Here is a 15,027-nt window from a genome sequence, read left to right as displayed (position 1 = left end):
GCCTCAGTTAGGTGTGAAATGATGGACACGTCAGGAATGTGGTGCTGGTACCAGAGAGATTCAAGATGCAGATCCACCCTGGTGACTGGATGTTGGGGTAGTAAGACAATGGGCTGGGGGTAGGTCTGGGTCAGAGAGGGGGATCAGAGGTGTCAGGGCAGAGGTCGATCAATGAAGACCCAGGAGTTTCCATTTTGGGATCTTGGGACAGAAAGTTTCATGGTGAGAAGACAGTGTGGAAGGAACATGAGTTCTGTTGATGGTCTCTGGTATTTTTGAGTTGAGACAGCCACGTGGATTAGTCCTAGAGGCCATGAGATTTGTCAGGGATGGAAATAAGTTTGGAGGTTGTCAGGGAAGAGATAATATTAAAACAATGAGACCGGTTATAGGTGAGAAGCCCAAGGAATGAACCCGAGGCACATTCAATGCATGGGACCAACACTGCACAATTACATCACTCCAGAAGGCACCTGTAGTCTAGAGACACTATGTATCAAATACACAGACACGTGCACACACGCACACACACATATACACAACCCTGACAGCAGAGGCCTGGGCAGGGCCCAGAGGAAGATGCACACAGCATGCCCAGAGCAGTGGGAGGAGGCCAAGGACACAGTGGTGTCCTGGAGCCATGAAAGATGAGTATAAGAAGGCAAGGCTTTCAACAGGATTGAATGCCACAAGGAGGTGAAGAATAGGGACTGGAAATGGGTAGATGGCAAGGAAATACAGGGCAAGCTCTGTCCTGACTAGCTGGTGTTCTAGAGCCAGTCACCCGCCTCAACTACCGCCTAGAGCAGGGAAGGGTAAAGGAGCTGGGCCCTCCGAAGTGCCTGGCACATGCTGAGTAAATGCTTAGGAAATGCTGGCTCCTGCTTTATTGATGAGGATTATTCTCTTTTCACCTTCTCAAAGCTTCCTTGCCTGCTTCAGCCTGTGCAGACTACCGCCACCTTGGACCTCCCTCTCTGCCTCGCTCCCCAAGCATCCGTCCGACAGGAGAGCCCCTGGATGATTTGGGGTGTCCCTGGGTCTCTCATTCAAACTTATATCTTGCAAGTCCCCGCAGGCCCACGATTCTGAAGGTAAAGATGGCCTGCAGTAGCAGGAAAGAGCCAGAAGTCCCCAAAGCCCAGCGTGGTCCCTGATTGGTCAGTGGGCAGTAGGCGGGGCTTATTATGAGCCACGCCCCTAGCGTGTGCTGACCCCTCCCCCGTCCTTCCCAGTTTGCAGAAATCCAGCCCCCTCTGTCCTGCACCATCCACTCCATCCCGGGGTGGAGGGGTATTGTCCTGTTCTTTTTTTGTGAACTCTTCTGGGGCCGAGGCTCTCCAAAATGCCCCCATGGGTTAGGAGAAGCAAGCAGTGTTTCTGGTTTGGTGAGGGCATGGGCAAAGACACCTAGAAAATCCTGATCCCTCCACACCTCCAGGTCTCTGTGCCTCAGGAGACTCCCATCCACGTGTTCTGGGGAAGAGAGTTCAATTAGCTGGGAATGGGGGGAAAGTGGACAGGGAGGGAGCCGCAAAGGGCACACAGTGTGGCTGGAGGCTGGCCAGCTTTTGCAAGCTGATTTGCTGTGGCAGGGCTGGAGGAGGCAAATGCTCCTTTCTTCCAGAAGAGGGTCTGCTTTCCTTTCTCTCAAGTCCAAAAGAGAGGGAGAGGGGAAGACAGGACTTTCTGACTGCCCTGGGACCAACATCCTCCCCCACAGCCCCCAGGCTTCTCACACCTTCTGGGACCCCAGTGAGCACAGAAAGCAGCAGTTCCATGCAAAAATGCAGTAGGTCCCCACTTTGCCCCTATTTCCCACTCAGCAGTGGGGCAAACCGAGGTTAAGGGCAGCCAGGCTGAAACCACCACAGCCACTGCCCCAGGGCCGGGGCTGGGAGGGCCTCGAGGCACAGTCGTGCTTGTGTCACTGTGGAAACGGAGGGGGGAGGAAGGTGCTCATTTTTTTGTTTTTTGTTTTTTGTTTTTTAAGATTTTTATTTGACAGAGAGAGACACGGCGAGAGAGGGAACACAAGCAGGGGGAGTGGGAGAGGGAGAAGCAGTCTTCCCGCGGAGCAGGGAGCCCGATGCGGGGCTCGATCCCAGGACCCTGGGATCATGACCTGAGCCGAAGGCAGCCGCTTAACCGACTGAGCCACCCAGGCGCCCCAGAAGGTGTTCATTTTTAATCCTCTTGATCCTCTGGGATTTGGGATTCGGCCCAGGATAGGTCTAGGTTTGTTGCAGACACTGGCTAACACCCACCTCCAGAGAGCCTCGGGCTTCCAGCTCCAAAGCCCTTGGCCGCCCCACTAACTAGCTGAGGTTTAACAACATTGTGGTGTTTGAATTACATTTGTTATTAGAATTAACTTCTACTTTGTCTATTTGCAGTTAGGATATAAACCTTTCCTCTTAAACACTAAGCTTCAGTAATACACTTTAAATAAGATTAACGAGGGGTGCCTGGGTGGCTCAGTCAGTTAAGCGTCCAACTCTTGATTTCGGTTAGGGTCATGATCTTGGGGTCCGGAGATCGAGTCCCCGGCTCAGCGCGGAGCCTGCTTAAGATCCTCTCTCCATCTCCCGCTGGCTCCCTCCCTCCCTCTCTCTAAAATAAATAAGTAAAATCTTTTTAAAAATAGATAAGTTTAAAGAAAAAGGATTAATAGTTTAGGTGGATGTGATGAAGGCAAAAAGTGTGCAGTGGGTACCAGATAACTCAGGTCTGGGAGACTCTGGTCTGATGGGTGGAGAGTGGGGTTCAGAGAGGCGGGGGTTGCCTGGAAGGAGCTGGGGCGGCTCCTGCACCACCCACGTGGCTCCAAAATGGAGGCCTGGCTGCCCAGAGACTCCAGGGACCTGGAGCTTCCCAGGCAGATGCTCTGGCCACTGGAATGAATTAAAAGCCTGCATTTCCACCTTCCTGCCTGCTTGCCTATCCCCCAGACCTCCTAGGGCCGAGGGCTTTGTTTCTTCCTGGCTTGGTTGGGAGCCTCCCTTCTCTCTCTCTCTCTCTCTCTCTCTCTCTCTCTCTCTCACACACACACACACACACACACACACTCCTGCCCTCTCCTGAGATTTCCCCCTCCCCTTCTCTCCCTAGGCTGTGAGGCCCCTTCAGGAGCCCCTTTGTAAGGTAATTGGATTTCTCCCCTTGTTAGTTTGCAATGAAAATGTCATCTATTCGGGCCACCGCCAGGGAGGGGCTGGCCCCCATTCAGCGAGGCTGGCCTGAGCTGTGAAGCTATTCAGGCCTCCCTGCCTCCCAGTGGGGCAGCTGGCTGCTTCCCTGACAATGCCCCCCTGTGCCTCCACACTGACCAGTGTGCCCAGCCGCTCCCGGGAGTAGCCCTGACAGGCCAAGGGCTTGGGGGACTAGAGTTTGAGGTTCTGAGGTCACCACCACCCACCAGCAGCAAGTAAGCACTGGAGGTATTTGATTTTCCGAGTATTCCCCACCCCTGAGTGTGGGCACTTGGGAGGGGGCAGGACTTCCCTGAGAGAGAAAATGAGAGAGGGGGCTAGGCTTCCCTGAGAGAGAAAATGCCCTAAGTTCTAAGACGTTGGGGCACTTGTAAGCCAGACTGAGAAAGTGCGCAGGGCAGGTGCTGGGGCAGAAGGGTGGACGCGGTGACCTCCCTTGGGAGACTGCTACATCTAGCAGAGCTGACCAATCCAAAAGCCATGGTGGTGCCACCTAACCTCAGCTGGACGGTGCACACTCCTCACCCTCAGGGCTCCTAGTTGGAAACAGAGCAGGGGAAAATGACTCATGATGTACCCAGGCATCTGCCAGTCCTTCCCCAAGAGTTTGTGGACAAAGTGAAAAAATGGGGGAAATAAGATGGAAAGGCAGTCTTATGAATCTGTAACCTGTTCCCCCAAAGGAAGAAAGATAAACCCCACCCTTACCAGCACTATCCAAGTGTGGAAACTGAGGTCCGTACTGTGTGAGTACTTGCTCAAAATTGCACAGCTCAAGAAGAAGGCAGAGAAAATGGCAGAGAAGGGTTTCAAACCTGCATCTGTCCCATTTTTAAGCTTACTGTTTATTTTTTTAAAGATTTTATTTAAGTAATCTCTACCCCCAGTGTGGGGCTTGAACCCATGACCCCTAGATCAAGGGTCTCATGCTCTTCAATTGAGCCAGCCAGGTGTCCCCTAAGCTTACTATTTACAAAGCAAACTCGATTTGGGATGGCATCGACATTTCCTTCCCCCACTCCCAGAAGCCCCACCATCCGTTTCACGAGATCATGTCGGGACTACTGCCAGAGCTTCCTGTGATGGGCGAAATGGTGACCGCCCAAAATTCGTACGTTGAAGTCCTAATCCAAGTATCGCAAAATATGTCCTAATTTGGAAATAAGGTCACTGAAGATGTAATTAGCGAAGATGAGGTCCTACTGGAGCAGGGTGGGCCCCTAATGCAACATGACTAGTGTCCCTATAAACAGGACAAGCACACAGGGAAAACACCACGTGAAGATGAGAGTTCATGCCACAGGCCAGGAGCTACTAGCAGGGAGAGAGGCCAGGAACACATCCTCCCCTAGTGCCTGTGGGGGGAGCCTGGCCTGCCCACGCCTGAATCTCGGACCTCTAGCCTCCGGAATTGTGAGACACACGTCTGTGGTTCTAAGGCACCCCATATTTGTGGTGCTTTGTCACATCAGCCTGGCAAACTACTATGCTCCCTAATTGGGTCCTTGCTGCCCTTGATCCATCTCCTCACAGCTGCTGGAGGGGTGGGCAAGAGTGGAGACCTCACCCATCACCCTCCTGCTTCACAAGTCATCTGTAGTTCGCATCACCGTCAAGTGCAGATTCCAAGGTCTGACCTAGCCCTGCTAACTGCTCCAGCCCCGGCACTGTGCCCCTTCCTTACATCCTATTCCTCCGCCACCTGCAGAGCCAGGAATGTGCTCTGGTGTTTCTCACTGTCTGCAATGCTGGAGTGTTCCTGCTCTGCCCACCCCACTTGTTCTCTTGAAAGATGCCTGCTTAGGGGTCTAGTGAAACTTTCCAAGACTTCCCTCTCTGGGCAATGACCACGGAAGTTATCTGGAGTCAGATCGCCTCATTGAAGATCCCAGCTCTGACACTTGCTAACTGTGGCTTGGGCAATTTATTTTCCCTTTCTCTATGTCACAGTCTCCTCGTCTGTGAAGTGGGGCTAATAATAACTATTATCTCAAAGGGCTTGTTGGAGGATCTAATAAGCTGGTGGTAGCTGGTCTCCCAAGACAGCCGCCAATGAGTGATGGTTCTAGGTAGTCTCCTCCAACATTGAACCCGGGCTGGCCTGGGACTAATAGAAGGTGGGAGGAGTGTTTCTGTGCCAGTTCTGAGCCTCGTCTTCAAGATGACTAGCATCTCGTGCCTTGAGCTGCCATAGAAGAGGTTTAGCTCTCCTGCTGGAGGGGGAAACCACCAGAACACGTCATTGAGGAAGAGTCCTGAGACTACATGGAGAAGGAGCGGGGACCAGCCATGCCAACATTCGAGAATTGCAGTGGAACCTCCAAATGACCTCAGGCCCAGCTGTTACTTGACTGCACCTGCATGAGACACTCCAAGGAAGACATGCAGAAGAACTGTCCAGCTGCACCTAGTCATCCCATGGAACTCTGAGGGGTAATTAAGCCACTAAATTTTCAGATGGGTTGTGACACAGCAGAAAATAACCAAAGCAGAGTTAAGCAGGTAATGTGCTAAGAACTATATCTGGCTCACAGTAAGCGCTGAAGGTGTTGGTTCATTGCCACTCGCTCTAGAATCCTTAAGGCTGTCTTCTACACCCTGCTCTTTGGGACACGGGCAGGAGACCAAAAGAGGAGAAATGCAAAATCAGGACAGGCGCCCTGGGGAAGATGGTTCTTGATATGGGTTTTGTCGGAGAGTTGATGCCTCGCTGGCTGCTAGAGGCCATACAGCTGGAGTTACCTCCTTCCAAAGGGGTGTGGTGGTTGGTTTCAAGATCACTGCCACCCTCATTGGTGACCATGATGCCCTGAGCCTCCCATATCTCCCTTACTGACCCCAGGCCCCCATACCCACATAGGCTCAAGACTTTCTCTCCTGAGTATCTCTAGCCGACGGGTCCTGTGCGGCATTTGCTCACTCTGGTGCTTTGGGTCCAGGGCTGGTTTCTGAGGGAGGCATTTCAGACACTGGGTAGGCTAATGGGGAAAATGTTTCGGGGGGAGGAGGTGGGTAGAAGCCCTTAAATCACACCAGGTATTCTGTCTTCTCAGCTGGAATAAGTTTAGAAAGCAACAGCTCCTTTCACTTCTTATTTGGTTAGTCCATGGTACCAGTCATATAAGAAAATCAATATAAATGCTTGATGATTTCCATTTATTTATCAGGTTTTAAGACAACGAATCGTTTTTCTGTCATCCTTCACAAGAAACCCACTAATATTGTGGGGATTTTTTCCTTTCAGTATCATTATGAACTCATGAGTCAAACATCTGATAGATTTCAATCCATTATCATTATTATTGTCTTTGAAGCTCAAATTGTCCCATTTGGGCCAGGGGAGGCCTCTTTTAGTTGGCTCCTGGGTCCATTTGATGTAACCTTAGTAGTTTGATAAATTTCTCTCTATCAAGTATAACAAGATGTTCCAGATTCATCTTAGATGTTTCCTGTCCCAAACTAGGGATCTTCTGTTTCTCAAAAACCCTGATTTCCTTTCATGGGAAGTGGGAAAGACTGTAATCTGGGTCCTAGGAATACTCACTGCTGCTGGGTTGGTCATTGTTCCTAGATGTTTTCAGTGGAGAGAGATAGAAAATGTAAATTAAAAATACATAAATATTTTAAGATATAATACGTCAACACTTTCATACTGGATTTCCCGATTCAAATCCAATATCACAGGGTCGTTATTTAACCTCTACTGTACTATACCAGTGTCTCCTTTTTCCATATCAAGATTCCTAGTTCCCAACACTCAGGAAACAAAGGATTCGAATAGCCAATAAAGGTTTGCTGTACCACACTCTGCATGTACAACAGTATCAGAATAGCAGCGCTATTGTTACCACACCAATATGATTACTGAAAATGGTTTAAAATATCTTTGCATATGTTCCCTGCCCCCGTGATCTGTTGTAGATGGTGGAAGGAACAGGAGACCTTAAAGTACCAGTGGGAATCAGCCACCCGCCAATGAGGAACATCTGTTTGGATCTTTATATGAGTCGGAAATAAACTTCTATTGTGTTAAGCCCCTGAGATTTAAGGAGGGAGGTTACAGCAGGTAGTATTGCCTTATTAACACTGTAACTAACTAAAAGTATCTAGACCTAATGCATTCTTGAGTCATACATCTTTTAGCAGCTTTGTTCAGATGTAATTCACATACTATGAGTCACCCGTTTAAAGTGCACAATTCGGTTGTTCTCCATACATTCACAGATATGTGCAACCATCATCGCAATCAATTTAAAACATTTTTGTCGTCTCAAGAAGAAACCTCCTATCTGTAGTTATCACCCCCCTAATTCCTCTTCCGTCACCCCTAATTATCAGCAACTTCTAATCTACTTTCTGTCTCTGTAGATTTTCCTATTCCAGATTCCATATTAATCAAATCACATAATTATATGGTCTTCTGGGACTGGCTTCTTTCATTTAATGTAATGCTTTAAAGGTTTATCCATATTGTGGACTGTATCAGAATTTCATTATGCTTTATGGCCAGATAACATTCCACTGCATGGATATTCCATCGATAGACATTTGGGTTGTTTCCACCTGTTGGCTATTATGAATAATGCTGCAGTAAACATTCATATACAAATTTCTGTGTGGACATATGTTTTCATTTCTTTTGGGTACATACACAGGAGTAGCATTGCTGGGTCTTACGGTAACTCTATATTTAATCATGTGAGGAGCTGCCAAACTATTTTCCAAAGTGGCTGCAGCATTTTACAATCCCACCAAGGGGCATAAAGTTTCCAATTTCTCCGTATTCTCACCAACAAATGTTATCATCTGGCTTTTTGATTCTAGCCATCCTAGTGGGTGTGAAGGGACATCTCATTGCCATTTTGATTTGCCCTTCTTTGATGGCTAATGACACTGAGCATCTTTTTAAATGCTCTTTGGCCATTTGCAAATCTTCCTTGGAGAAATGTCTATTCAGATTCTTTGGCTGTTTTTATTTTTTTTTTAAAGATTTTATTTATTTAATTGACAGAGAGAGAGAGAGACAGCGAGAGGGGGAACACAAGCAGGGGGAGTGGAAGAGGGAGAAGCAGGCTTCCTGCTGAGCAGGGAGCCCAATGTGGGGCTCGATCCCAGGACCCTGGGATCATGACCTGAGCCGAAGGCAGTCGCTTAACCAACTGAGACACCCAGGCGCCCCTCTTTGGCTGTTTTTAAATTGGGTTATTTATCTTTTTATTATTGAGTTGTCCTAAGCCATAGATCTTAATTATCTTTTTAAAAAAATATTCATTTATTTAAGTAATTTCTACACCCAACGTGGGGCTCGAACTCATGACCCCGAGATCACAAGTCACATGCTCCTCTGACTGAGCCAGCCACATGCCCCAACCTTTTAATCTTGCATATTGTTGTGGGTCTACTCAGTTTTGGGGAGGGGATGCATTTGGGTCATTTATCTTCTAAAAAATTTTGCATTTCTCTAGTTCTTCAAATTTATTGCCATTTAGTTGTGTATCATATTAATTTACAATTCTTTTCATTTCCTTCATATGTGTGGTTACATCATGTTTATTGCTCCTAATATTATGCATTTTAGCTTCTCCTCTATGCTCCCCCAGTCTGATTCAGGCTTGTCAGAAGTTAGCTTTTTTATCTTTTATAAAAGCTAAAGTTTCATTTTATTAATTTTTTAGTATTTTTTTACTTATTTATTTCAATTTTTACTTTTTAGAAATTCCCTATACTTTCTTTCTATTTTCTTTCTTTCATTGTTATTTATCTTGGTTAAGTCATTTATTCTGAAAAACAAAAATGTTGTCTATTTTCTCTTGTGAAGAGTTTTGGATGTGTCTGGTAAGTTTTTTATAATTTGTTAATAATTTAACAATTCAGTTTTGATTTCCTCTCTGACACAATGGTTATTTAAAAAGTGTTTGTTCTTTGTTCGATTGGTTACAATCTTTTTTAAAAATAATCTTTGCATCATTAGGGCCCCTGGCTGGCTGAGTCAGTAGAGTGTGTAATTCTTGGTCTTGGGGTCATGAGTTCGAGCCCCACATTGGGTATGGAGATTACTTTAAAAAAAAATCTTTAAAAAAATTTTTTTAAATAATCTTTTCATCATCTAATTATCATCTCAATGAATTAAGATTAAGTGAATATGGCCTATAAAATGTGTTTGAAATTTATTATCTTTGTGACCAAGTAAAGAATACATTTTTGTTAATGTATCATATAGTTTTACATGAGACAAAACAATGCCAGATGCATATATATGTACATATACGATGCATTTATGTATACAAGATGCATTTAGGTATGGTCTTGTTTTTTTAATTATTCAGATCCTCCACTCGCTTGCATAGTTTTGTCTACTGAATTGTCAAATTCCGAAAGCTTTGTATTTAGATCACCAGCATGACTGTGGGGTTTTTTTGGTTCCTTGTTTTTCAGCTCTGTTTGTATTTCTAGAAGTCTTTACTCTGCTTATTGAACTGCTATATAGTTCAGCACATAAAGGTTTACAACCGTTTTATGTTATTCATGAGGAAGGAGTTTCTCTTTTATTTTATTTTATTTTTTAGGAGTTTCTCTTTTAGAAATGGGTGTTGAAATTGTTGTATTGACACACTGTAACTAAATCTCCTAACACTGAACTATCAAATGAAGAAGCCCTCCTGAGCTCTGGTACATGAGCTCTGGTTCCTTAATTTATTTTTTAAAGATTTTATTTATTTATTTGAGAGAGAGAGAATGAGAGAGACAGAGAGCACGAGAGGGAAGAGGGTCAGAGGGAGAAGCAGACTCCCTGCTGAGAAGGGAGCCCGATGCAGGACTCGATCCCGGGACTCCCGGATCATGACCTGAGCCGAAGGCAGTCGCTTAACCAACTGAGCCACCCAGGTGTTTCCCTAATTTTAAGCGCTGTGTGATATTCCACCGCAGGAATGTATCATCAGGTGTCTTCTCGCTCTCTTTGGGTACCACTTAGGAGTTTCCCCATTTTTCACAATTACAGTGTTGCAAGGGACCTCCTGGTAACCACTCCCAGGGCACCTATGTGCCCTGGGGGGGTGGAGGGGCGGTGCACAGGGAGTCGAGATTCTGGTGTCTGAAGTCTAGGGCCTGGTGCCTTTACCCTTTACTCAGGGAACTCATAAATATTATCACTCTCTCTATAAGCATTGAGGAAAGTTAGGAAAAATTGCCACAAGCCTTACACATTTTTAACTCGACTGGATTTTCTCTTTTTTCAATCAAGAGTTCACTGCTTTTATAACTTTATTGCCTGTTTCCTATATTCCCTCCTCCCGCCCCTCCGTGTGTGCGCATGCGTGCGTGTCTGGCGGAAGGCAGAGAATGCCTGTCACTCAGGTGAGCGTCCTGTGGCCTTCGTCCTTGTCTGTTCTCAGTACTGCTCTGTCCTTAGGCTTTTCCTTTGCATCCTGGAAATGCTTCTCCATCTGGTCCTTTGTATCTTTCATTGGAATTTTACACTTTCCATTCGACTCCCTATTGCATCCAGTGCAAATTTAAGCCAGCCGCCGTATTTCTGTTCATCACGGTAAATTGCCCTTACTTCATAGAAGCAGTATTCTCTTGCACCTTATAGAGCCTGAAGTACAAATATTCTAATTTTGCCGGTAAAATCTCTTGCTGAGGAAGATTATTCTCTGGGTTACGTACTCATTTGTCATCTTCATTGAGCACCTGCTATGTGTTCGTGAGGTACTGGAGTGACGGTGATTATACGATGCAGCCCAAGCCCTCTGGTCCTCCTTTCCCCTTTGCTGCACCTTTTTCCATGGGCCCATGTTTTTCTCCTGAGGACTCCTCCTCTAATGAAGAGTTCTTTCCCCGTCCTTTGTCAAATGCGTGGATTGCCCCAGCTTCCACGTGGGACCCTCAGACCCTGAAGGAATCTTCCTCACAAATCTAAGGTGGGAGATGTTGGGGTATGTGGTACCCAGCCACGCCTTGGCCAGTATTCTCCACATGCTGGTTCCCCTTCTGCGTGTGAGACCTTGTGCTAATCCTCCAGGCAACATCAACTATGAGCCTTTGGATGAGATGGGTCTTCTGTTCCCACTGCCTACTCTCTGACTGGGCAGGTCTTCCCATTGAAGTTGGTTCTGAGACCCACTTTTGCTGCCACAGGGTCCAAATGGGTCTGAAGGGACCTCTACTGGAGGTCCTGCTCTGGAGACTCCCCAACATTGCCCAGGTCAGCATCAGGAGGACAGCTAAGCCAGTCATAAAACCCCAGCCAGGCGGCCCAGCCCTCCCCCCAACCCAGTCCCTCACGAATGGCATCTTAGTCTGGATCCTTGCTAGAAGCTGCTACAAGATCTGCCCCTGGCACAGGCTCAGTTTCTTAAGTTGACACAGATCTGTTTTTATTTGTAGCCGCCCAGGTTTTTCAGTAGGTATTGGAAAAGGGAGAGACAGCCATGACACATTTGCTTTGGAGATGGAAGAAAGGACAGGGTTGCAGGATTGGGAGGGGACAGGGCAGCCATCTGCAGGGGAGGCAGGTGGGATTAAAGAGCATCCTTACATCTGACACAGCTACTCCCTGAGCCATCACATCTAGAAACCCTTAGATGTTCCCTCGGGAGAGGAGAGAGAAGCCCTAAGAGGGACACAGATTTGACCAGGAGGACAGCCCTTGGCCCTCTGGGGCTCATGTATGGAATGCCCAGGGCCCTCTCGGTCCTAGGAGCTTGCCCAGGACAGGTGCCGTATGTTCCTGGCCATTTCTGTTCCCTCAGTCTGCACCTGCTGATGAGCACCCACCGTGCACGAGGCACCCTTTGGCTAAGCACCGGGGGAGATAGCTGCGCATGGAGCAGAGCAAAACCGTGTCTGCCAGTGGAAGAGACCGCAAATAGCAAAATAAATCAGTAAAATAGGTAACACCCTCTGACCACTATGTTATTACTGTCGCTTGTTAGCATGGCCTGCTCAGTGCAAGGGGCAAGGGCTGGGGGGTGGGGTGCCGAGCCCTCACAGGGCAACAACTCTACACACATGGTCTCGTGTCACCCCACAGTGACCTGGCCAGGTAGGAGTGATTATACTCCTTTCCCGGACGAAGAAGTTGCCCTCCGGAGCCCAGGTGCCTGCACTGGCTCATTCTGACAGTTAAGTCCCTACCACCCTCCCCAGGCTCATTTCAGGCCCTTCTATGGCCATCTAAAGGTGGAGGCTTCCCTCTGGAGGTTGCAGGCTGTGCTGCCTGAGCAGGGGGGTGGTTCTTCACCTGGGGTCCTGTTTGGGCTGCAGGAGGCGGAGGCACTGGAACCAACAGGTGACCCTGCTCAGACGCAGGCAGAGCGCTTCAAACCCCAGCTCCTTCCTTCATTCCGCTAAACTGGCCTCTCGGAGCCCTAGTGTCCTCACCAGCGAATCGGGAATAATGAAGCACCCGCCTCATTGCTGTGTCAGCCAAACAGGATGAAGAATGAGATACACTCAGCACGGTGGACAACGATAACCAGTTACTAGTGTTCGCATCAGGCCTCAGCTTCCAAGTCTATAAAGTAGGGTTGGAAAATCTCCTCTATGCCAACCTCACAAAATGGTCACTCCTTTAACGGCCATTTATTGAGCGCCTACTCTATGCAGGCACTTATGGTCTTTTAGGCTCGCTCACCCTGCGGCTCACTCCTTGAGACCGGATGGGAGGCACACTCCAGCTGCTGCCGCAGCACCCCCGCCGGGGGAGCGGCCCAGGCTCTGAGGCGTGGAACGGAGGAGGGGGTTTGCGTACTGGGCTCCAAGTCGCGGCCGGCGGCGCCACCTAGTGGCAATATGCAGCCATGCCAGAAGACTTGTGCCTTCTGTGTTTCTGGGCTCTCAGGACTGCAAATCTGGCTCCCTTGAGGAGCTCACAGACTGTGGGGAGCCAGGAGTCGGTGCCAGAGACAGCGACCCCATATTGTTTATGAGCGCTTCCCAGGCCCCAAGAGGGTGGTAGGCAGAGCAGGGGCCTGGAAGGAGTCAAGCTCTGCGGTTACTGGCAAAGCCTCTTGGCATACAACTTACTAGTCTGGTCTTGGTTTCCTTCAGGTTGACACAATATGTGGGAGCAGGGGCTGCCTGGGGTTTATCTCCTCGCGGAGTGTATATCTCTCCAGCTCATCCTTTCCCCTCATTCAACCACTCTGAGCTGCTGCTGTGTATCAGGCACTGGGCTGAGTCCTGGGAATACAGTGGGGACCAGACACCTCTCTGCTGCATTCCGCGCAGGACTGCCTTACTTCCAGCCTGCCCTGCGGCTCCTCTGGGGTCAAGGGTCTGAAAGGCCTGCTTGGAACTCAAGGATGCAGAATCTAACGTGCAGGGGAGTTAGGCCCTGCAGGGCCACTCTTGAATATTGGGAGCTGATGGAGAAATGTTTCCTGCTTTCATCCTGGGGTGGAGAGATCATTCCCAGGCCTTTTGATGGGGTCTCAGGGAGCAAGCCAACCCCACTGCGGTGAGATGCAATAACACATTCCTGTATTAGCTTTCTCTTGTTCCTTATCTTTTTCCCTTGTTCCTCACTCCTGGTCCCAAATAAATTACCTGTATGAGGGATTTGTCTCCGGTTCAGCTTTCAGGAGAACCCAAGCTAAGAAAAGCAATGAACAAAACACACAAACATCCCCACTTTCACGGAGCATTCACTCCAATCAGAGACAGGAAATAAACAAGGCCAATACGCACAGAGCAGTTCCCTAGTGATAAGGGCTGGGAGAAAGACAAAGCCGGGCACGGGGCAGAGAATTAAGGAAGGAGATAGCCATTTTATCGAGGGTGGCCAAGGACCTCTCACCAAGCAGGCGACATTTGACCAGATGAAACTGAGAGCCAGCCATGCTGACATCTGAGGGCCGAGCCCTCCAGGCGGAGGAAATAGCAAGTGCAGAGGCCGGGTGCATTCCTAGAGCAGTCAAGTCTGACTCCAAGGCCATTGGCCTAAGCAACTGGAGAGATGGAGTGGTCGTTCCCTGAGATGTAGGACAGCTGCAGGTATGTGAATGTATGTATAAGTGTGTGTATGTGTGTGTATGTGTGCGTGTATGTGTGTGTGTGTATGTATGTATGTATGTATGTGAATGTGTGTATGTATGTGCGTGCATGTGTGTGTGCGTGTTTGTGTATATGTGCGTGTATGTGTGTGAATGTGTATGTGTGTGAATGTGTGTATGTGTTTATGTGCGTATGTGTGTGTATGTGCGTGCATGTGTGTCTGTGTGTATAAGTGTGTATGTGCGGGTATGTGCGTATGTGTGTATGTGTCTATGTGTCTATGTGTGTGTATATGTGTGTAGATGTGTGTGTGAATGTGTGTATGTGCGTATGTGCGTGTATGTGTGTATGTACGTGTGTGAATGTGTGCGTGTATGTGTGTAGATGTGTGATGTGTGTCTATGTGAGTGTATGTGCGTATGTGTATGTGCGTATGTGTATGTACGTGTGTGTGTGAATGTGTGTGTGCGTGTATGTGTATGTGTGTGCCTGGGTGTCTCTGTGTGCGTGCGTGTATGTGTGTGAGTGTGTGTATGTGTTTGTATGTGCGTATGTGTATGTATATGTGTGTAAGTGCGTGTATGTGCATTGTGTGAATGTATGTGTGTGTGTCTCTGTGTGTGAAGGTGTGTGTAAGTGTGTATGGGTGTGAATGTGTGTATGTGCGTGCGTGTGTGTAAGTATGTGAATGTGTGTATGCGTTTGCATGTGTGTATGTGTATGTGTGTGTGAATGTGCATGTATATGTGTGTATGTGTGTGAATGTATGTGTGTGAATGTGTGTAAGTGTGTGTAAGTGTGTGTATGTGCACGTGTG

Source organism: Zalophus californianus, chromosome 15 (assembly GCF_009762305.2).
Source record: "Zalophus californianus isolate mZalCal1 chromosome 15, mZalCal1.pri.v2, whole genome shotgun sequence".
In the NCBI taxonomy this organism is placed as follows: domain Eukaryota; kingdom Metazoa; phylum Chordata; class Mammalia; order Carnivora; family Otariidae; genus Zalophus; species Zalophus californianus.
This window is presented reverse-complemented; position numbering follows the sequence as displayed.